Source organism: Myiozetetes cayanensis, unplaced genomic scaffold (genome assembly GCF_022539395.1).
Source record: "Myiozetetes cayanensis isolate MyiCay16 unplaced genomic scaffold, myiCay2020 scf2-11, whole genome shotgun sequence".
Taxonomy (NCBI): Eukaryota; Metazoa; Chordata; class Aves; order Passeriformes; family Tyrannidae; genus Myiozetetes; species Myiozetetes cayanensis.
The window spans coordinates 10,719,842-10,741,778 of NW_026087411.1; the positions used below are offsets into that span (position 1 = coordinate 10,719,842).

The 21,937-nt window shown below is 45.3% G+C and overlaps 1 protein-coding gene across 4 annotated transcripts in view; it reads right to left on the minus strand.

The window, feature by feature from the left end:
* Window positions 1-21,937, minus strand: part of PLCB1 (phospholipase C beta 1) — a 317,877-nt gene that overhangs the window by 231,494 nt on the left and 64,446 nt on the right. The gene's annotated exons all lie outside the window — the stretch shown is intronic.

The window sequence follows — 21,937 nt, forward strand, 5'->3', positions numbered from 1 at the left end:
TTTGGACTAATAACCTGTGGTAGAGTGGCTCAATGACAGACTAAATATAGCCTGAAATAAGTAACTGCAAATACTGTGTGGGGAATTCGAAATCTCTGTGCTGGACAAAGCCACTGCTCCTTCTCTTTTAAATTAAAAGAAAAGAAAAAAAAAACAAAACATAAATCATGGACATGTTATTTTACCATGAATTACTTTTGATCCTTATTTTTTTTTTCCATTTCAAGAGAGACATTTCTGCACAGCTCTTGCAGACCTTTGCTGTCAACAAATATTAACGTGACTGTACATTCATCACATTCTCCTCAGTCCCCCACAGCAATCCCAACTCCCTGCTGTTCTAGTATTTCCTCAGCTCCATGAGAACTTTTTTCTCCTCTTCAAGTAGCCTGTTGAAGGGAAACTTGCATTTCTGAGATTGTTACTTTTTGTTCTCCCTTGCCCAGAAGACGACAAGGGTAATGAAAAATTCCCAGTTCAGGAAGAAGTATCAGCATGGTCATGAATGAAAACCATGGAATATGGCAGAGCTAAATGTGGGCTTGTCACACTCAGAGCAAGAACCAAGGCAGGAAGCAGGGCTTGTATTTACCACAACAAATAACACCCATACCCTGACATGGTCTCCAGCCCACTGTGAAATGTTCTACAGAAGCTGCAGGCACATGCAGACCGTGTCATAAAAATCAGATTTCGATGACTGAAAGGACTAAAGAGTCCTAAAAATAAAGGCTTTAACAGCAAACACATGAGGGAAATTTAATATGCTGAAGGAAACCAGATCTTACACAAAGAGGCTGACCCACACACAGTGAATGTCACAAGGTTCTTTGGTTTGTTTGCTCGCTTGGTTTGGGGGGTGGTTTTTGGGGGGAAAAGGTTGAGGAGGTTTTTTTGTGGGATTGGCCTGGTATTTTACCTTTTTGAAAAAAAAAAAAAAAAAAAACAGAAAAGCAAATTGAATTAATAACTTATTCACTTAAAAAAGTACAACTAGACCTCCCATAACACAAAGGTAAGAAGATTCTTTAAAATGGAATAACGCACATTAGGAAGAGACACAAGAAAGGTAAAGGCAATGACCAGCACTCCCAGGGACAGCATCTGCATCCTCCTGGATGGAGAGGGATGAGGGACAGAGCTGGTTTGGAGTTTTGGTCCGTATGTTCAGGTCTCCAGAAGCAAGAGCCTGACAGGTGCTGCAGGCTGTGCTCTACAATAAGAGGACAAGAGCAGGATCTGCACCTCTGCAAAATCCCAGCATTTGGTGGGGCTGGATAAATCAGAATTCCTAATGTGTCATTTCTTAGGAGTTCTTTGGTTTGAAAAAACTGCCTGGAATTCCCTCACCCCGGGCATTCACTTTCATCTTTCAAACAACTAATTAAGAGGGCAGAGATCAACTTCCCAGCAAACAAGAGAAAATACCATTCCCTATTTCCCTGCTGCAAACCAGGGGCAGATTTCTGTGAAAGGAAGACACACTTGGGGAGTGGCCAGAAAAATGCCCCTTTTCCTGTGCAGCAAAGCAGCCCAAGCCCTCCTCCACCAAAGTCAACTGGAGTTTTGCTAATGACTTCCTCCAGGTGGGCCTGGAGCCTGCACTCTGTGCAGGAGGCACAGAAGCCATAGCAACTGGGGGAAGAAAAAAGAAAATCAATAAATAAAAATAAATAAAAACCACCAAACCTTCTGCAAGTCCAACTCTGCCCTGTTTAGAGACCTCCAGTCACTGCTGTTGGGACTTCCTAATCTTGCAATAGAGTAACATCTCTTAATGCAAGTGGTGGATCCCTCCCATCATTTATAACACAAAAATCCTGGAGAAGTGAATTATTAATCTCACCATCTTTGTTTTCAATTAACAGCTGGGACAGAGATGCATTCACAGAGGGTGCCTTGTGCAACCTCACTTTTATGGGTGAGCACACAGTTATGAAGGTAAGAGATTGTGCAACCCTCAGTGACTTCTTGAGCACTTATAACTAGGTCCATCTGAATTTAATATAGTAACACCAATTTATACCAGCTGAGGATCTGGCTCACTTCTATTTTAAGCTGCCCAAAATGATGCCAGGTGAGTCAGAGTGTCTTGGGAACTTGCTTGTGACACAACCCCAGCTACAGAGCAGGGTTCCTCATCGATCCCAAAGAGCCATGGGCAGCACAGCGGGCTGGGAGCAGCATCAACTGTCCTACAGAATTCCAGAGAACTATGTCAAGGAGACCAGGAAAAGTGGGTGTGCACGGCAACAGCTGCACAGGTGAGCTGGTCCAGAGAGCCAATCATTTTATACACATCCCTAAGAAAAACAATTCCACTCTGCTCCGAGTGCTCACTGCAGCTGGGAAGTCACACATTGCTCTGTTCAGCCTCCATTTCCACGTCCCTGCTGGTTGTTGGAAAGTCTGTTTTTCCCCAGTGTGTGAAATGTTGCCACGTGCCGCCAGCCACTGTGGAGCACAGCTGCCAGCCACTGCCAGCTCAGGACATGGTCTAACTCATGCACAGCTAATTAAACTCGGTAAACTCATTTTCCACTCAGCTGCGAAACCTGTGGCTCCTCACTTCCAACCTGAAGAAGAACCTGTGTGTTTGAAAGCTTATCTAAAGCTTCCTCTAAATATACCAGTCAGTCTACCAGAAGACACGAGACTGCCTTCAAAGTTTTCCTGATAGAGTGCTAGCAAAATAAACCTCAGAAAACTAAACCAGTTTGGTAAACAAACACCATTTTGTGCTACTGGATGGCAATATCTGGGCAAAGTTTTCAAAGGGAAAAAGCCAATTTGCTGAAACAAACTTCAAACAGAGAGTCAAACACCGGCTTCTACTGGGAATAGTTAATCATAATGAAATGGTTCTTTAATACAGAAATACTCCATTTTATCCTTTTCTGAACATGAAAGCACTGCATATCTCTGCAAGAAAAAACATTTGCAGTTCTGCGTTACTCTTATCTTTATTTTGCATTTTAAAGACGTTCTTTAAAATAAAGCCATGTGACTAATACCCTTACAACACATTACAAAGAAAATATTAAGATCAACATTTGAATCTGATGGGAAACAATTACAGAATCACAGAATCAATTAGGTCAGAAAAGACCTCTGAGATGGAGTCCAACCTGTGATCGAACACCACCACGTGAACGAGTTCGTGGCACTCAGTGCCACATCCAGTCTTTCCTTCAACACCTCCAGGGACAGTGACCCCACCACCTCCATGGGCAGCCCCTTTCAACATCTAATCACCCTTTCTGTGAAGAATTATGAAGAAAAGACAAGTTATCCTTAAGAAGTATCTGGCCCTGTAGGTTCAGAGCAAATCCACATGCGAACTCCATAATTTACAGCTGTTTATGGAATACACCTCATCCAGGTTTCGGAGAATTTTGACAGTGTACTGATCCATCAGCTACACTTGGATTAACTCCAGGATGAAGTTCCCTGCAGTGGGAGTGAACTCAGTGCCAGTTCAGAAAGGGTGCCTGCACAGCTGGAGGATGTCATGTGTCATCCCCCTGCTAAAAACATACCTATTTTTCCACATTATCACTAAGAACAAATTGAATGAAACACAGCAATTTGTCTCCTCTTCCCAAGGGAAAACCGTGGAGGACTGGTGAGACTGATTTAGCAGAAACCTGCATCAGGAGCTACAAGTAGGAACAGCAAGGCTGTCGATGACTTTAATTGGAGCTGAGCTCAAGTACTGCTGTGCTCCCCTGAAAGTCCCATTATATAACTCATAAGCTGCATCCCACTGCAAAGAGACAGTCCCTGAGGAAACTGTCTCCATGTTTCCTCCTGGCAGCACACAATTCAATTATCAGGCCTAGAAATCACAGGCTCCGTCAATAGACCAGTAGCAGAGCCACACGTACATCCTCAAGTCAACAGTAAAACTCGCCTCAACAACAGCAAAGTCTTTTTCTACCACGGTTCTTCACAAGTTCAAAATACTTTGTTACCTTCCCACCCACTTTTTTCAACAGCCCATTAAAAATTGTATCATTAATGCTAAAACTCACCGAGCTCCCCAAAACCACCAGACCTCTTGCAGCTCCTCGCAGGTGCTGCTCTACTCACAGATGGATAAAGCAGCAACAAGGCACTCAAATAATGGAACAAATGCTCGGGTCAAATCTCTTATTTCTGGAGTAGCCACTGACTTCTAGAAGGGTCAATTAAACACACAGAATTTTGACTTGGTAAAGTGGCTTCTGAATTCTCTGCCTTCTAAACATCTATTTAAAACCCAAAGCCCAAAAGAAATCCACTGCCATGACACACAAAATGAAGAACTGGGTGAGAGGCAGAGCTGGCTGCTGAGGGGCAAGAGACAGAAAACGCTCTGTTGCCTCCATTGCATCCCTCAAAATCACTTATTCATCAGGTTCCTCCTTTCTGGCCAATTGTAATACCCAGGCTCAGCCAGGAGTTTTACTTTTAAAAAAATAAATATAGGGTTCTGTTATACCTTGAGATCATCAAGAGACACACTTGTTCCCAAGAGATAAATAAGGGAAATTGGCACGAGTTCCAAAGGGTACCACACAATCCTGACAAAGCACTCCACCACAGAACCCACCCAGCACAGACTGATCCACAACACCCAGTCCAAATCCAATCCCTCCGGCTTTAAACTACCCAGAACATCAAAAAAAGAGCAAAGAGAAGCAGAGGGACAGGAAGAGAGAAGGAGGAGAAAGAGGGCGGGCAGGTCGCACAGCTCCCACGGGCACCTTGTGGCAGAGCAGCTCTCGGTGTCCCGATGGCAGGGCCGGCACCGCGTGGGGAGCACACGCCTTTGGGTTCATCGCTCCGGTCCCCGTGGACACCCCCCGGGCCCCTCTGCCCCCCCGGCCACTCCGGGGCTCCAGGGCGGGGCGGGGGGCGGTGTTCCCGCTGTCCCTGCCGGGCTGAGGCTCTGAGGGGCTCCCGGAGGGGAAGTTTTCCCGCTGCCTTTGAGCGGCAGCTGCTCCGGGGCTGCCCCGTGAGGGCTCCAGGGGCTGCCGTGAGGGACACGGCGGCACCGCAGCCACGGCGGGGTCAGCACAGCCTGCCCTGCACACACACGAGGTGCTTCTGACCCAACAATTACTAATCCGTGTCTCAAACTCTGGCAGAAAAATCACTGCAGACCCATCCACTTCAGGCCCGTTCCCAGCGCAAGCCCGGGCACGTTCCGCCACCCCCCGGGGAATTTACAACCCCCCAGAGAGGAGAGAAGGGTCCAGGAGTGCAAGTGGGGAGCTGGTTACCATCGGTGCCACAGCCCCCCATGGAGCTGCTGGAGGCGTTCCTGCCATTTCTTCTGTTACCTGAAACCAAGGTTTCTTGGCACTTCAAGAAGAACCTGCAAGCAAATTTACCTGACGTTGCTACTGAAAGGCCCTTACAAGAAGCACTCCTACGGAAGAGTAAGCCCCAAACTGAAAAGTTTTGGCTATCTTGACAACAGACAGTCCATATATCCCTGCAGTCATAAAAACAGCAACATTTTCTACTACAGGGAAAATAGCCTGCAGTTCATATAAAGCACAAAACATTGGGCTACTAGGAAAAAATATGAGAGGAAATTTCCATACTAAGTACCCTTTTAATAATGAAAGCGAAACAATTCTGCAACTATGCATATAGTTCTTTGCTGCTTCAATAAGGAAAATTTCATTTCCTTGGATGTGGCAAAGCAGTTTTGAAACTGATACAAAGATTTAAGAATGCAAATCTTAGTGCAAAGAAACAGGAAGCGGGAGAAGGACACACCAAGGAGTCAGTGTGTGATCAGGAATCATCTCAGGTGTTAGAAGTAATGCTGGAAAAATGGAAAATTTCCATAGCAGTAAGACTTCAATCTGCCCCCTCTTCAGCCTAAATACACAAGAGAATCAATGGATGAAATGAGCAATGGGATTGTGATGTAATCCCCTACCAGGACAGAGGAAAACAGAAGTCAAGCTGGAGAAGTAACTCCATATCCCAGTCCCACATCCATTACCACGCCATCCCCTTGCCCAGCTGCCACTTTTGCATCTGCCTCTACCTCCCAGTGGCTCTGCCTTTCCAGCCAAGGCTGCAACGCAAACACACTCAACACTAGAAGTTTCTCATCCGAACAAGTTGGTTTCCTTGCGGGTGGCAGTGGGAGTTGTGTGGACACGAGCACCTCCAATGTGCCTGGTTGGAACTGGTTTGGTTCAGCTACAATTGCTCTCGCTCCGCTGCTCGTCCCACTCGCACAACTGGGTAACAACAGGGGGAGAAGGAGGGCTGAGGAGGTGCAGCCATGTTCAAAAAGGAAAAGAGCTGGGGGAGGACCTGCTTCAGAAGAAAATACAAAAGTATATTGTAGGCAGTCTTCATAATGGCACTTGACTGATTTTTATTCATGTAACTGAGAATAACCTGGCAATTTGCAGCTTCGGAGTCACAAGGAAAAGTACAGTGAACTGAAGTTTTAAGCAGTAGATTAAAAAAAACCCACAACAAACAACTTCTATTAAGAAACTTTTCCTTTCAAATCAGAACTTGTAGTTGTATGTGATTACGACAAATTAAATGCCTGCATAAAAAGGGCCATACTGTATTCTGAATTTCTATAAAAGTCCTTTTCTATTCACACAGCATAAACTGGATGCATCTAAAAGAATATCAACAAATTTATGGCCCTATATTTACTGCTTTAGGAACTACTTCAGCAGGTGAGGGTGTTCTTGGCAGAACTCCACTGTTCTGGAATGGTTTTCTTTCTGACTAGTTGAGGTTTGGGAAGGGCTTTGCAGAGTGGTTATTTAATTCACGTCAACAGCACAGAACTTTTGGCTTCTTCATATCAAAAACTCTTTGTATCTCTAAATTTGTCAAGATTAGGACCTTGAAGTGGCTCTGCTCCCTCCATAACAAAGAGTTTTCATGTTAAGGCACAACACAGCAACACATACCCTGCTTACACACCTGTGACTTCCATGGGTAAATAAGGATAATCCACTGAAAACTGTAGAGAAGCAGAATAAATATTCCTGCCAGCTCCTCCAGCAATGGCCCTGGCATGTGTTACTTCACTGGAAAACTCACAGTCCAAGGCACAATTCCAACTGGAGACTCCAGATATAACATGATGCTTGAGCACTATCAGCAATGGCTGAAAACGCACAGAACCTGGAGGCTGAAGGAAACCTAAAACATCTGCAGCTTAGAAAATGCAGAGGAGCAGAAACAGCCCCAGCAGCTGTAGGCATAATCTGTCTGATTGGCAAAGCCTTACATCAGATGATGAAAAGAATATAATAATGTGAAGGTAAAACAGCAAAAAAATAAGTGCCTGCCCAAGTTTGTCAGCCACATCATCTCCAGCTAAGCTGAGAATTTATTTTTCCTTGGCACAGGAAGCTTTGAATGTGATCTCTGCCTGAATTTTGATTAGTTACACGAGCCAGAATTGACACACCATCCAAAACTCTGGTCACCAGTACTCAGAGGTGAATTTAACTCTAAGGAGCTGGAGAGAAGATTTCAGAAGCCATTACAAAACTGGCTCTTTTTAGAGAAGACTAAGAGAGCTTGGCTTCCACCACACAGCTAAAGGAAGGCTATGAGGGGGATGATTATTGTCTATAAATATATGGATTGTATAATCAGCTGAGAGGAAGAGGAGCTATCCAATCTAGAAAGAAATAAGAACTGAGTCATACAGATCCTAATAAGTACATGCAAAATTAGGACCTTTTTCTTCAGATATTGAAACCAAAAATCACTTTAAAATAGAGTTTGATGCGTTTCTGAATATTACAATAACACATGCAATAAACAATATCCATAAATGTTGCACCCAGGAAAATCTTTTCCTATAGTAGTGATCTGAAGGAATGGTATTTATTTACAGCTCAATCTTTTGAGTTCTCAGCATTCCAACCACCAGCAGCTTTATCCATAAAGTTACCACTGGATAGGTCAGAGAATTAAATACTAATTCATAAATAGCTTATTTGGTAGGTCTTGAAAGTCCCCTCACTCCGTCCTCCTGCAGCCCTTTTTACTTTACCTGCTGCTGCCACACTTTAATTTCCCTTGTTGCCTCCACTTGCTGCTTACCTTGTAAACATAAGTGACTTTAGAACACAGTCATTTGTTCAGTATTTATTAAGGAATTAATTAGAGGGGAGTAAGAATTTCTTGCTAATTTATTCTTTACAAGCTGTAATCATTATTATTTTTGCACGCTCCCAGGGTTTATGGACAAGTGCATTTTAAAAATCAAAGCAAAAAAAAAGAAGAATCAGAAGGTGAATCTCTACAGATCTATATTCATCTACTAATAATCTGAATGCATAATATTCTTCATCATTATTTTATAAATCTCTAGATAGACCTGGGAAATTATTTTCATGATGGTATTTGCATGCACATGCCTCAAATTCTTTTAGTCTTGGCAGCTGTGCCTGAAATTGGAATTTACACTGACTGAGGAAATACGGGTCACCCTGCAAACACAACAGACATGAAGTCAATGGCAACTTGTTGGAAGACCTTGAATCCTTGCCAAGCCACGGTTCCCAAAATATTTTGCCCTCCACCACGCTCAGGCCTCAATTAGCAGCTCCTCTCTCCTGCAGAGCCAGCTGCTCTGAGCACACACACCACGCACAGCCAAGCTGTAATTCAGCACAAAACTTGGTGACACTTAAAGATGGAAGGTTAGACCTTATTTCCAATCCAACTGAAGAACACGCTTTCGCTGCCAGGAGCTCACTTGCCCCTGCACCTGCAGGGTGCTGATGGCTGCCTGTGTGCAGCACTGCCCTCAGCACACGCCCAACTTTGCAAGTGGTTCATGGACACTTGGGGCCTCTTCTCAAGTGGGGATTTTTTTTCTTACTCTGTCTGGTCTCCACTTGGGGACAGCACAGACACAAAAGGATGTTTTTCTCTCCCATCAGGGCTCTCTTTGCTCTTTCCTGTTTATATTTCCTTCTGGAGTGTGGAATGAAAAGCAAAGCAGCAAACCCAAGGTTAGCCCTGCTGTCTAATGATGTTTCCTTATTTAGCAGCTTGTTTGACTGCATTCTGCTGGTTTCTCCCCCAGAAATGTTCTCAGTTCTGTTCTCTGGAGCATAATTATCCTAAGTACCTTTCCCCAGCAGCAGCAGCACCACGTCAATACTTCCTTGAACTTCAAAAGAAAGTTTTTCTTCTTGAAGGTGACTGAAACATGACTGGGAGGAAGGACCAGAGGGCTCCATCCTGACAGGGAAACGCAAGAGAAGCTGAGGAAGCGAATCCTTTGTGGATTCCCCAAGCCTCTAAGACACACAATCCCTGCGTTTTTGAGACATCTCAAGGACAATTTTCACGGCACAGCCAACCTGCAAGTCCGAAGGGTGTTCAACACCCAGACACACTGGTTTGAATCCGTTCATATTTCACGTTACCAGAGGAACCGTGCTGCTTTTCCAGCAGTCCCCGTTACACGAGCCAGATGTCAGCCCTGCGTTTCTTTTCCAAACTTTAGGCACTCATCCTGAAATAATCCTGCTGGGTGATTGCCTGGGCTGGGGTGGCTTGGTTGTTATTATTCTTAATGCAGCAGCCAAGGTGATCTCTCACCAGTTTGCTCAAATCAAGCTGCAATTTGTGATCTAAGGCACATTTCACCCGAGGAGATGAATGGGAGTCAAAACGCTTTGGAAAATGTTCCGTGCATGCTCTAAAATACCAACAACTTCTTGCATGTAGGAAGATCTAATGCCTTCCTGCTCAAAGACCTCTGGATTTCAGCAGTCAAACAAGGTGTTCTTTCTATCAGACCTGTGAAATTACAGCCAAATTTGGACAAAACTGCTGATAAAATCTCCATTTGCACATAATGCACATAAAGAAATCGTGGAGAATTTATATTCGATGTTATTTTCAAAGTGCACGAGCAAAATGAAATGCAGTTTAGCCCAGCATTTCATAACTTCCAAGTGGTTAAGTTTGCAGCCTAATTACTCTTTTAACAAGTGTTTTCTTTCTAAATAAGATATCACATGTAATAACATTATTGTTTGTCTTTCAAAGCTGCCTCCACAGTAACACCAGAAAGGGCCATTACTGGATAAAAACACACCAGTTGGAAGAGGGAGGAAAAAAAAGCCTCCCAGACTAAAGGGAAAGGGAGGCTTTTCCCAAAATCACACGGATTGAGGAACAGCTATTTTTGTCAACATCTTCAAAGAAACTTTTCAAGCTATGGAAAGTAAACAGAGGAAAATCAGGAAAACAAGGTGTGGGGTTTTTCCCCCTCCCCAAAAATGGTGGATTGAAAACCACCAATGAGAGAAGACAAATCCATTGAGAAGAACAAGGAGAATTTGGGTAGAGGTTGGAAGGGGGGGTAAAATCCCCTCCTGTGATTTTAATCCGTGGACAGATATTATTGGAGCTTGTCACCCTCAAAAATCCCTCCCCCATCCCAGGCTGGCTGTAAGTCAGGACAGGGATGGTGACACAAGATACTCCAAATGACAACCTGTGTGACAGTTCAGCCTCTTAAAAGACCTGGGGGTGAGGGACAGAGCAAACAAACAGGAACGTGCTAGAAGGTCATGTTTGTACATTTTGTGGTCAACTCTTGCAGCCTTATGATGACAATTGGGATATTTTGGGTTATATTTGGTGATTGGGGTTTTTTTTCCTACTACTATTTGTGAGTCCAAGTTGCTCATGAGAATGACAGGATTAAATGTGGAATGTGTGGAGGGAGACACAAGTTTTTAGGCACGTATCTCCTGGCCTTTCTGTGTATCCAGTAAAAAATACTTTCTCCACTTAAACCAGACTCTCAAATCCTCATTGTCCTTCCCCAGGTGCTGATGAGCAAACTCTGCCAAGAACAGGCCACGTTTTACCACATTCCCTTATTTTTTGCAGGGTGTTTTACATGAAACCACCACTGGAAAACCCAAAAAGCTTCTCACTGAATGGTCAAGAGTGACCACAGGGTTTTAGTTAATAACAGGCTAACATAAAACAGGCAGAAGCTGTGACACTCATGCCGGGTATGGGAAGCAGCTGCTTCCCAGTAACACTGCTTTTTGCCTCACTGGACCAGCCCAGGGAGATTTACTCACCATGACTAAAGGAACCCAAGCCCGTGGTGCCACAGATGAGTTTTTCCCTATTGTGTCTGAGGCATTAAATGCCATTATTCATTTATTCACCCACAGAAGTTTGTGCAACTCTGCACTTCACTGCAGAGCTTCGGCAGAGTAATTCGGTAGCAGAAAACCAAATTTAAACCCAACATTTTGGCCTCGACTCTTTGATGGCATCAGCTGATAAGCCCTAAACCCCAGCCTGAAAAAAATATTCACAGAAACACAGCTCTCCCTGTCTCCTGATATTGTCCCCACGTAGGAAGAGTTTTAAGAGCTCTGCTATAAATGTAGCAATTCTCTTAAAAACATGCAAATAGGAACTTGTGACCCTCTTTCTTCCACATCTTCTACTTGTATTCCTATTACAAAACTTGCCTCTTCTGTAACAAAAGAAAATCCCCCGCTCAGACACACAGCGTAAAACTTTATACTTCTTTATCAGGCTGGATTATGAAACTCCAGGATCTTCCACACCTGATTGAAAACACTAATTGTGCCTCAACAGAGCTGGGGTCAGGGTATATGACAATGCAATGACATCCCAGCGTCCCTTCCTAAAGAAAATACAATTTTCCATTCATAAAAATTGGCAGGGACAGCTTTAATTTCTCTCAAAATGTGGCTCCACGTGGCACTGCAGGTCTGAATTTACCTTTTTATCTACAGAGAGGCCTCTTCAATCCTAATGGATTGTGCATTTGTTCCTTAAAATCAGTTTTTATTCAGGCTAGGGGGGCCTTAGTGTCTCTCAGTAGCCTGAGCCTTTCAAAGGGATTGTTTACCACCTCAATTAAAGGGGAACAGGATAACGAGGCCAATTAAAAAGATGAAGGAGCTGGGGTTTTATATTAGACTTGAAATTACCCTCCAACTCCAATTGCAGCTACCCTTGTGGATAAACAAACCTCAGCCAATTATTGCAGCAGCAAAACAAATTAAGGTAGGGTCTCAAACCAGATTAAACATGAGATTAATTTCTTGGACAAGGACGTGCCCAAGAGGCCAGAATTCCTCAGCAGTCACAATCCAGTGTACCCTTGCCATTACAGCCCAGGAGGAGGGATACAGATCCTCAGGCGTCAGGAAAGCTCAAATGTTTAAAACCACTGTTTTAGCCCCAGTAGAAATGGTATTTTAATATGCTTTGTTATGACTTTAACAGTCATCTGTGCTCCAGGAAGATCCTATCAATATTTGAGTAGCACTTCCAACCGTCACCAAATAAATCAACCCATCCAGACTTTTATTGCCCCGGACACAGTGTCTGCGCTGGAGCATCTCATCAATTATTGCTCACCTCGGATTCTCCCAAGATTTTGAACGATCCATTACCAAACAGAAGCCTAAATAACGTACTCTTACTGTTCCATTGACAGCAGGCAGTGTCCCCCCTCTCCAAAACTGATAATTAAACAAAACTGCAGGCTGGGCACATTCACCTCAGAAATACTGGAGACAGTTGGGTTTTCCTGCGCTTGCCACACAGAGACAGGAATCTGTACATTGTCCTTTCCCCCAGGAAAGACATCAGCAGTGCAGAGAGTACTTCTCAATGCCTGCTGCTGTCTGGTTGGTTTCTGAAGGGGTTTCTTGCTCCATCAGAATCCGAGGCAAACTGACCACCAGACGCTATAAAGAAACAGGAAAAACTCGTTTCCCGAATGGATTTAAAAAGGAAACCTTGGAAATAGCCAGAGAATTACCATTTACTTTGGCTACACAAACCCTCCTAGAGTTTCCCTGGATATAGAAACGCTCCCCATGCCTGTGTCCACGTGTTTGTGATTTGGCAGTTGCTGCAGGAGGGTTTCCCTCCAGGACCAGACGCAGCGATTCCTTCCGCGCCGCCCCGCATAAAACCCTGGCGCGCTGATGAGGGAAGTGCTCGTGCTCTGCTCCACGGTTCATTCCTGCTGGGACTCCCTGCAGCGTCCTGAGCCTTTGGGCAGCTCCAGAGGCCACGGAAAGAAACACATCCCGTGCCTTTCACTGCTGACGAGTCCAAGAACCAAGCGGGCACTCAGCAATAAAACAAGCCCTGTGGGCCTTGCAGAATCATCACCTCTCCTTTTATATCTGCATGTAGTGGGTCCCTGCTTCTCTTCCAACCTCAAAATCAGATCGTTTCCAGAATGCTAAAGGTTATATAAACAGGAAAAAAACCCCACCAAAACTCGTTTCCGACACCTGACGGTATCGGAACAATGAATGGATTTGTTTCTAACAATCGTGGCAGTAACTGCCACTCACCACAGACCTTCGTCCACCTGCATTTACAGCTCCCTGAGCACAAAGATATGGGAAAAAAAAAAGACCTGATTGGAATTTATTAGGTGATTTCCACAGCTTCTAGGGAAGCCATTTTAAGGACTGCCTGCTATGCATGCAGGTTAACATATGTCCCTCACGTGGTGGAGTCGATATCCCACCCAATGTAAATCTCAAAGTTCAGCACGGCCCAAATTGAATCCTGTAACGACTTCCAAAGACCACAGCACAATCTCTAATGTCAACACCAGCCTGCGGTCCATGGCTATAATTTGTTAGGTCAATAACTCACCACACTCTATTAAACTTAGCACTGGCTTCCTCAAAAGCTCTAAAATAAATGTTTAAAAGGTTCCCAATGGCATATTTATAGTTATCTATAATTAGCTCTGCAGCGTTGCACAAGCACATCACGGAAATTATATTTATAAATCAGGCAGTGATCTTAATTTCACACTTATTCTCCAAGGACTGGCATAAACAACTGCAAAGCCCCCTCCAGCTCCTGACAGCCTTAATCCAGAGCCCAGGATGCACAGGCAGCAACACTGGGGGTTTGCTCTCCTTGGGCTGCGCCGAGAGTCCGAGAAGGAGCCAAAGGTCAATTCCTGTCTGGAATGCCAGGATGGCTTCTCCTCAGCAAGCCTTCTGATTCCACGGTGCAGTTCAGCCTCAGCCATCAGGTCTTTGGGATGGAAAGGGATTGTCATGGAAAAGGACTGGCTGTGGGACCACATGGGGCTACAGATGTGAGGGAGAAAGTGTCCCCACCCCAGTTACTGCATAACTCAGGATCCCTCACAGAGGGGACCTCCCCTGTTCATGTGAAACCCTCTGGGTGACATCCAAGTCCTGTCCAAAAACAGCCTCTACAACCAAATCACTGGTTTTCAGGGGAAGGATGAACAGCAAGTGTTAGCCTGGTTACCTCTATTACCCCACTGTGTTATCTGGAAAATAAAAGAATAACAGTACAACCTGTACCTCTAGGGTGTGCAAAGTGCCCTGGCTGTGAGCTGGGGCATTTGAATGCTACCAAAAGCTTGTGTCTTCCTTTGTGAGAGACACGAGAGGGGAAAAAAACAAGGCATGCTGGCAAATGTTGATATACAGCAGCTCATATTATACCGAACACTGCTGGATTCCTTTTTTCATCCATATGCCAGGAACAATTGACCTAAGGCAAGACTTTTTTATTGCAACTTTTGGCAGATCCAGTCAATATCCATTATTTACAATTATGCTTTTGTGTGTGTTTCCGCTGCAGTATCTCTGCCTAATTGTCAAGCCCAGATAGGACTTCACCATATAATTATTCAAAATGCATTTAGTAAGTGATGCAGATGCAAGATACAGGGTAGAAATAATACCAGTCGGGATGAAATTACATTCCTAACAGCAGTGCATCTCTCTCTAAGCCAAAGTATATGGCAAGTTAGCACTGAGAAACCTCTACTAAAAACACTCTTTGTTCATGTTTCCTTCAGTAATTCAACACCTTTTGTTTCCCTAATCTATACTGACCAGCAGCTGCCTGGAGCTGCACTGCAAAATCCCATTTCTTCTGCCCTGCAGCACCACAGATCCCACTTAAGACAAAATCCACATTACTGGAGCCTCCTACACACGTGTTTTAAGCAGAGCTTCTGCAAACAACATCTGAGACGTCAGAAACCTGAAGTTACTGTTTGAAAGTTAAATTCAGCTTGACTCAATTCGACCAAGCAGATTATGGGTTTTCTCTAGGCTGATAAATTTTTGATGTGGTATTTCAGGAGGGTGACAAATTTATAACGAGCCAGTAGAGTTTGCAGCGTGACAAAACCATCTAATGGGTCATGGGTCCTGAACCTTCCCTCTGGTTAGCTGAGAGCAGACTAGGCAGGCAATGGTTTATTACCCAGCCACATCCCAGCTTGTCTCTTCTGCTCCCGGCACAGCCAGGACTTTTTCTGCGGAGAGGTGAAGAGGAGAGGTGGGAGGGAGCTAAAGTAGTTTCAGTATCAGATACATGACACGAAATACACTCTGTCTGTGTTGCTTTCAGGGCTCTTTGCAAGTAACCACAGATCGATGCCTCTCCTTCCTTACACGCTCCTTTTCGCAAGCACCTTTCCAGTGAGTGAGAAGAGGAAGCTTCGGGCTGGAATTCGCAGATGCACCGCGTGTGGGAGGTGCTCAACCCCCCCTGGAATAATCGGTGTAATAAGGACAAGAGGCGCTAATGGAGGGAGGCGGCTGGGAGTGATTCCTGCAGGACAGGAGCTCGTCTGAACTCCCTACCCTGCGAGGACTCTTGGAGGACAGAGGAGCTCTGGCAGAGCTGTGCTTGGAACATCTCTTTCCTAAGCCAGCAAAATTAGTGTAAATGAACAATGGCAGGCCAAAAAAAGCTTCAGCAATATAATTTTGCTGTGCACTAAATATAGCGCAGATGTGAGCGCTCTGTTCTGAAATGCAGTGATAACTTTCAAACCCCATCCTAACACTTTTCTTTGCATGTCAGTTCTACAGATGAAGGATCAGATCATACCCAGCTTTCGCAATCCTCATGCACTGGTCATGCAGGGAACACAGGAGGCAAAACTGGAAGAAGAAACTGCTCCTCAGCAAGCCCAGGGATGGACCAGTGCAGTGCCACAGATGGCTCAGCAAACCCTGTACAGGTTCTGCTTCTCTTGAAGAGAGCAAGGGATGGGAGGAAATGTTCTGTGGTGTGTTCACGTGGCTCTCAGCGACACCCCGTGTGAGCAGCTCCTGCAGCCGTGGCAGAACCAGGTCGATGTTGCCCCTGAAGGAGGCTGCACGAACACCTGCTCCAGGCTCTGCCGGGGAAGAAGCCACTGCACACCCACAGGCTGCCAGTTCTGCTGCAAAGCTGGGCTGAGAGCACCCACCAGTCCCTGTCCCTGCCTCCACAGGCAACACAACCTGAGGAGCTCAGTCCCACTCCAACAGGAGGAATAGAAGTTCCCCCAATGCAGAGAGACAAGCAGTGGAGCAGGCTCTTGTTGGCATGCTGAGCTGACAGACCCCATCATTTCCCTCCTTTTAATTGTTGCTGGTTGTAGGTAATCTGAATTTGCTGTAAAATACTCCTGGCTTATTGCAGACAGGCTGAACGCTGAGGAAGTGCTAAGGGTTAAAAAGGCTAAATTCCCTGCCAGGTGAAGGATAGGGAATTCCCTATTCCAGAAGCCCTGCCAGCCCTGACTCCTGGCTAACAGCATCCCTAGGATGTTGCCACAGGCAGGAAATGCTTGTCCCTCACTGCAGCTCCTGCTTGACTTCCTCCCATCCATAAGACTTCTCTCTTGGCATCCCCTCCTCAGGCTCACCATCTCCTCACCCTGCCAAGCCACTACTTGTCTATTCCAAGTTCTCCATGCATTTACAAAAGGTTGTGCACAATTCACTGATGGTTTCTCACAGGGCTGGATCCCACCTGGAAGCTTTGCCATCCAAGTGCAGGTAGGGGTGTCATTCCCAGGCCAATCTCACCCGTACAAAGTGAAAGGCACCTCCCGCAGCAGCTTTTTCAACGTGCATGAGCAGCACTGAGAAAAGCACCAAGTCCCAGGAGACTGCCTTGGTTCTGAATTTCCAAAGCTGTCCAGCCAACACTCCCAGCCATGCACTCCTTGAACAGAAAGCTACAAGTTATTACCACACTCCCAGATGCCTTTCCCTCAGCACACAGCCCAAGGATTCCAGTGTGCAGGAAGGCAGGGAAGTTAAAGACCCAATTTCTATTTCCACAACTTCAGATATTTGCTAAAATTTTCTCCAGAATCAGCAGCAGAATAAGAGTGTTACTTTTAGGGCCATTCTCATCCTAAAAAACATGAGAACTGTTACAAGTCAGTACAAAATGTCAGAACACACTAAGCATATATTTGCAAATTTAATACGAGGTGCTATGCCAGCCTATACGTGGGCAGGGTCTAAGAGACCTCCAAAGGTTCCATGGGAATTTTAGAAGCAAACATTCCTTGGCAGCGACATCCTGGCACTCAGCAGAGCGTAACAGCTACGCTGAGGCCAGGTGGGAGCACACAGTGCCACAGCTTCCAATCTGGAGAGTCCCTGCTCCCATTTATCTGCCGCTCCCTTCCTAGAGCTTCCTCTTTTAACACTCCCAGTTCTGGATTACTGTAAGGGGGCTGGCCAGAAGCAGGGACAGAAAGGTTCCTGTCCCAGGAGAGCAGAAAGGTCCCCTGAGGCCGAGCTGGGAGGAGGATTTAGCACATCTGCTCCTGCTAAGAGACCACCTTCACACCCCTGCTCCTCACCAGAGTACTCAGGGACTGCCCCTCCTGCAGGAGCAATCCCTCCTGATGCCCAAACGTAGGCAGGACACCCCTCCTACCCCCAGTGAACAGACCTTGGCACATCCGGCCCCCCCCGAGGAGGCTTTGCTGTTGCGGTGGGGTGGCTTTGCTGATTTGTTTTCTCTGAAGGAGCCCCTGAAGCAGCAGAGTTTCCATTCGGGGGGTGACTCTCTGAGGTCCAGTTTCACTCCAAAGTCACTACAGTGGCCAAACAGCTTTGCTGGCAACAGCTCCCGTCACTCAATCCACCTCAGGAATGGTCTCTGCCAGCGAGTCGGGCGCTCGGAGCCCGGGCTGGAGTCATCTGTGCAAGGATGGATTTCACTGATGACCCTGCCTGAAAATAACATCTCCCTCCTCCTGCAACCCAAACACTCTGTTATTCCAGGCTCAGGATGTTCCCTCTGACCACAATGAAGTGCCTGAGGTTCATTCAGCCTGTCATTACACATTAAGGAGCAGCAAGAGCAGCTTTTGACTGACCAAGAGATGGAAGTTCAAGGCTGTCGGAAGACAGGCTCCCAAACCTGCCCTATTCCCAGAGTTTCTACTTACTCTGGGGGGTTGGAATAGGCAGAAAATGAAGTTTATTTCAGAGCATTCGCTGGGTAAACAGGCAGGGCAAGGCAAAAGCAGGCTTTGGCTCCTTAATATCCTTATTTTTAAATCTTCTCTTTCAGTGCTGACCATTTCGTACAAGAAGAAAATGAACCCGATTTTCTCCTTTCTGCCTCTCTAAAGAAGCTCATTTCTTTCCAGTAACCAGAGACAGTAGGTGTTACCTCACAGATCTCTTGTCAGCATCTGAAATTGTCTTTAGTAACTACAGCAAGCAACAGCACGTGCCTGCCCTTGAAATCTAAACCACATCTGTCCTCCCACCACCACACAAGCCAAAATTATTTTGGGGGATCATTTTAAATCGCACGTGCATGTAAAAATACATATGAAAAAATACTTTTGGTTTGTTTAAACCAGCGGGGCATGTCATGGACCATCAGCTTCAAACTTCTCCTCGACTTTGATGGCCTGTTGTTCGGCCACGAGGGAGAAGAGAAAATTATTTCTTTTTGTGGTAAAAAAAGAAAAATAAACATCCCCCTTCTTTTCACACACACACCCCCCAGAAGACCCAAAACCAAACAAGCAACAGCAGAAGAGGAAATAAATGTTTTAAAAAAAGCAAACAAGCATTAAATTCCTTAAAATGTCCCACCTTTAAAGAGAATATTTGGCAACCACATCAAAATAACAAACAAGGACACGCAGCCCATGCTGTATCTCCTCCCTTTGCAGGAATAAACTGAGGAATGCTGGGACACTGAAAGGATCCAGCAATAAAAAAAACAACAATCAGCAGAGCTTTTACAAATGTGTGTCTGCAGACGTACAGTATTGGCAGATCTTCTGCCACCTTCAAAAGAATCAAATGTTGTTTGGATTGTAGCTCAGTATTTAAAGAAAGAAAGCCACATCTCAATTTTCCAGAATATCCTTTAGAGTAGCTGGGAAAATTAACAGTGTCTTGGTATTCTCCCCCATCACCAAAAAATCCACATCCAGGGGGTGTCCATGCACACGACATTTTGCATTTTATAGTTGAGTCCAGTGATCCAATAAACAACCATTAAACAAACTTACTTATTACCAGAGTTTTTAAATAATGCATTTAAGCATCTTTGTTCTATGCTCTTGATCTGTTTTGTGTTTGTTTTTTTTTTTTTAACTATTTGAAAGTTTTCTTTTCGCCTACACTGGCAAGAAAATTCCCCTCTCAAAACAAGTGCCATTCTGGGACTGCAGAAATTGGGACTTTTAACCAAACAGCAAGCAGGCTGAGGGACAAACTGTCCCTCTGTAAGTTCACAGGATCTAGGAACATCAGAAGGAACAGGTGGAAAGCAAAGGCGGAAATGACAACAGCAGGAGTTGCATCCCTGATTTCAACAGGAGGAGGTTCTGCCACTGCCTGCTCAAACTTAATTTCTTTTGTGTCAGCCCATTATGCCTTGGCATCCTGCCCTCCTGTTGGGAGCCACAATTTGCAAATGAGTTTTCAAGGTTAAAAAAAAAAAAAAAAAAAGTGCAAGGAAATGAGATTTCCTACAGCCAACCAACCATCCCAGGCAAGTGCTGCAGTGGCTTTCTCCAAAGGGCACGTTGGTGGCTCTTCTGATAAGGAAACATTAAAAATGAACTCCCCTAAAAATAAATCCCCCTCCTGTGTTTTCACAGAACGCAGAGCAGGCACCCCAGAGGTGTGTTTGTCTGCAGGAAACAAGCCTGAGCACAAAGCAGGTGCAACGGAGGGGGGGGGGAAATCCATGGCAAAATGCAGGCAGTGAGTGATTGTCTCCTAAACACGAGGGGCATCTGTGTGTTCTGTAGGATAATCCCCAGCATCGTGGTGTCTCAGGAGCGATGTGGAGTCGAATCTCGCTGCCTGTTTTGCAAGCAGAGTTAATGAGAGCCACGCAGATAATGTTTCCCATTAAACTGAGGATATGAGCCTGATGCAGCTCCACTGAAATCAATGGCAGGATTCCCATTTATCTTAATGAACCTGAAGCAACTCGTGTAACACCAGATGCAAACCCCTTCGCTCGCTCTGCCTGCTGTGTCCAGGAGAGCCCCAGGACAATTTTACCACGCCAAAAACCCATCAAATCAGGTCAGAAGAAAAGAATATACAACCTTATGTCCTTAGGAGGTAGCTACATATTTCCCTTACTCTAGTTTTTTCTCCAAGGTTATCTTCCAACTAAAGTAATCCCATATTCTTAAACATGAGGTGAAAAACCTCGGCAGGTACTGCCAGAGCAGGAACGTGGATATGTGGGAGCTGTGCAGAGAACTCTAGTGCAGCACAGCCTTTCCCTGTTACAGAAGGCAAAATAAAATGCTGTATTTAAAAAGAAAAGCTGGAGAAACTGCCTCATTTCCCCTCCCCCCCCAAACAGAAGCAACCTGATTCATTTCAAGCAATCATTTACAAGAAGGAAAAAACAAAGCAAACAATGCTCTCCTCTGCATAAATTCTAAATTGTTGTCCACATAAATATCTATCTAAATGATAAATTTTCACAGGTACACAAACTACTTTCAGGGATTCTGGCTCCAACAAAGGCCTCCTGTGTTCCCCCTGTCTAAGGGCAGCAAGTGGCAGCATCCCCACGGATAAATCTTGACACGTTTCTTTTAGAGTTTCTCTTGTTTTGATACAAAATAAGGGCAAGGTGGGAGGGAGGAAGGGCTGCATCACACCAAAAGCACGTCAGGAACAGCTGCAAGGAGGGACAGGGTTGTTATTACGTGGCCCACAGCAAACCCCTGTCACCCCAGCGCTGCGTTTGGCCGGGCCCAACACAAACACACCGCGAGACAGACCCTCCTCAAAGGAACACAAATTACAGTAGTGCTTATTTAATCACTGCCAACTGGATATAGAATTGGAAGGAGAACATTTTTTACCTCACTGCTGACTTTGAGCTACTTCAGCAGCAGCTCTGCCGCTCCTGGTAAATAAATCTTGTCACCAGCTTTGAGCAGCTCCCTCCACTCCCTCCCGAGTTTTCCTCGTTGTTAGCAAAGACAGTCCGTATTATTTTGACTCCTTCTTGTTTTCCTTGTAACCTGCGTGCATAATGCCAGCCTTTCGGAAGCTTCAAAAGGACACAAACTCTTCCCCGTGGCAAACATGCCAATTCTACTCCAGTTAATGAGGTTAACCTGTCACAAGTTCGTTCGGGGAGGCTGCTCCGGTTCCTCGCCCATCTCCCCAGCGTTTGGGGATGCGATTCATCTCAGCCCAGTGCTTTGTCAACTTTTCACACTTCTAATTACCTTATTATCTGCTTCACTACTCCAGTCAAGCCCTTTTCTCTTCTACATCGCCTCTCACGCTGCTGTTGCTTGTCCTAAGGAGGTTTTTTTTTTCCCCCACCTCCCCCCAAGTGTGAAAAGCAGCGCAGGGAAATGAAGTGAACTTGCTCAGTGAACTTCCCAGCTCCTGCCCGCTGCATGCCTGGAGGCACATGCTAATTAGGCACATGCCAGACAGATCACATCTGATGCCTCGAGCTTTTGCTCTCTCCAGCTGATTGCCTTTTATCAGCAACTTCAGTCATCCTCAGCTCGCTTGGCTTTTTCAGGTCTCTCTCTCTGCCTGTCACTTCACAGAGGATTATTTTAGCAAGG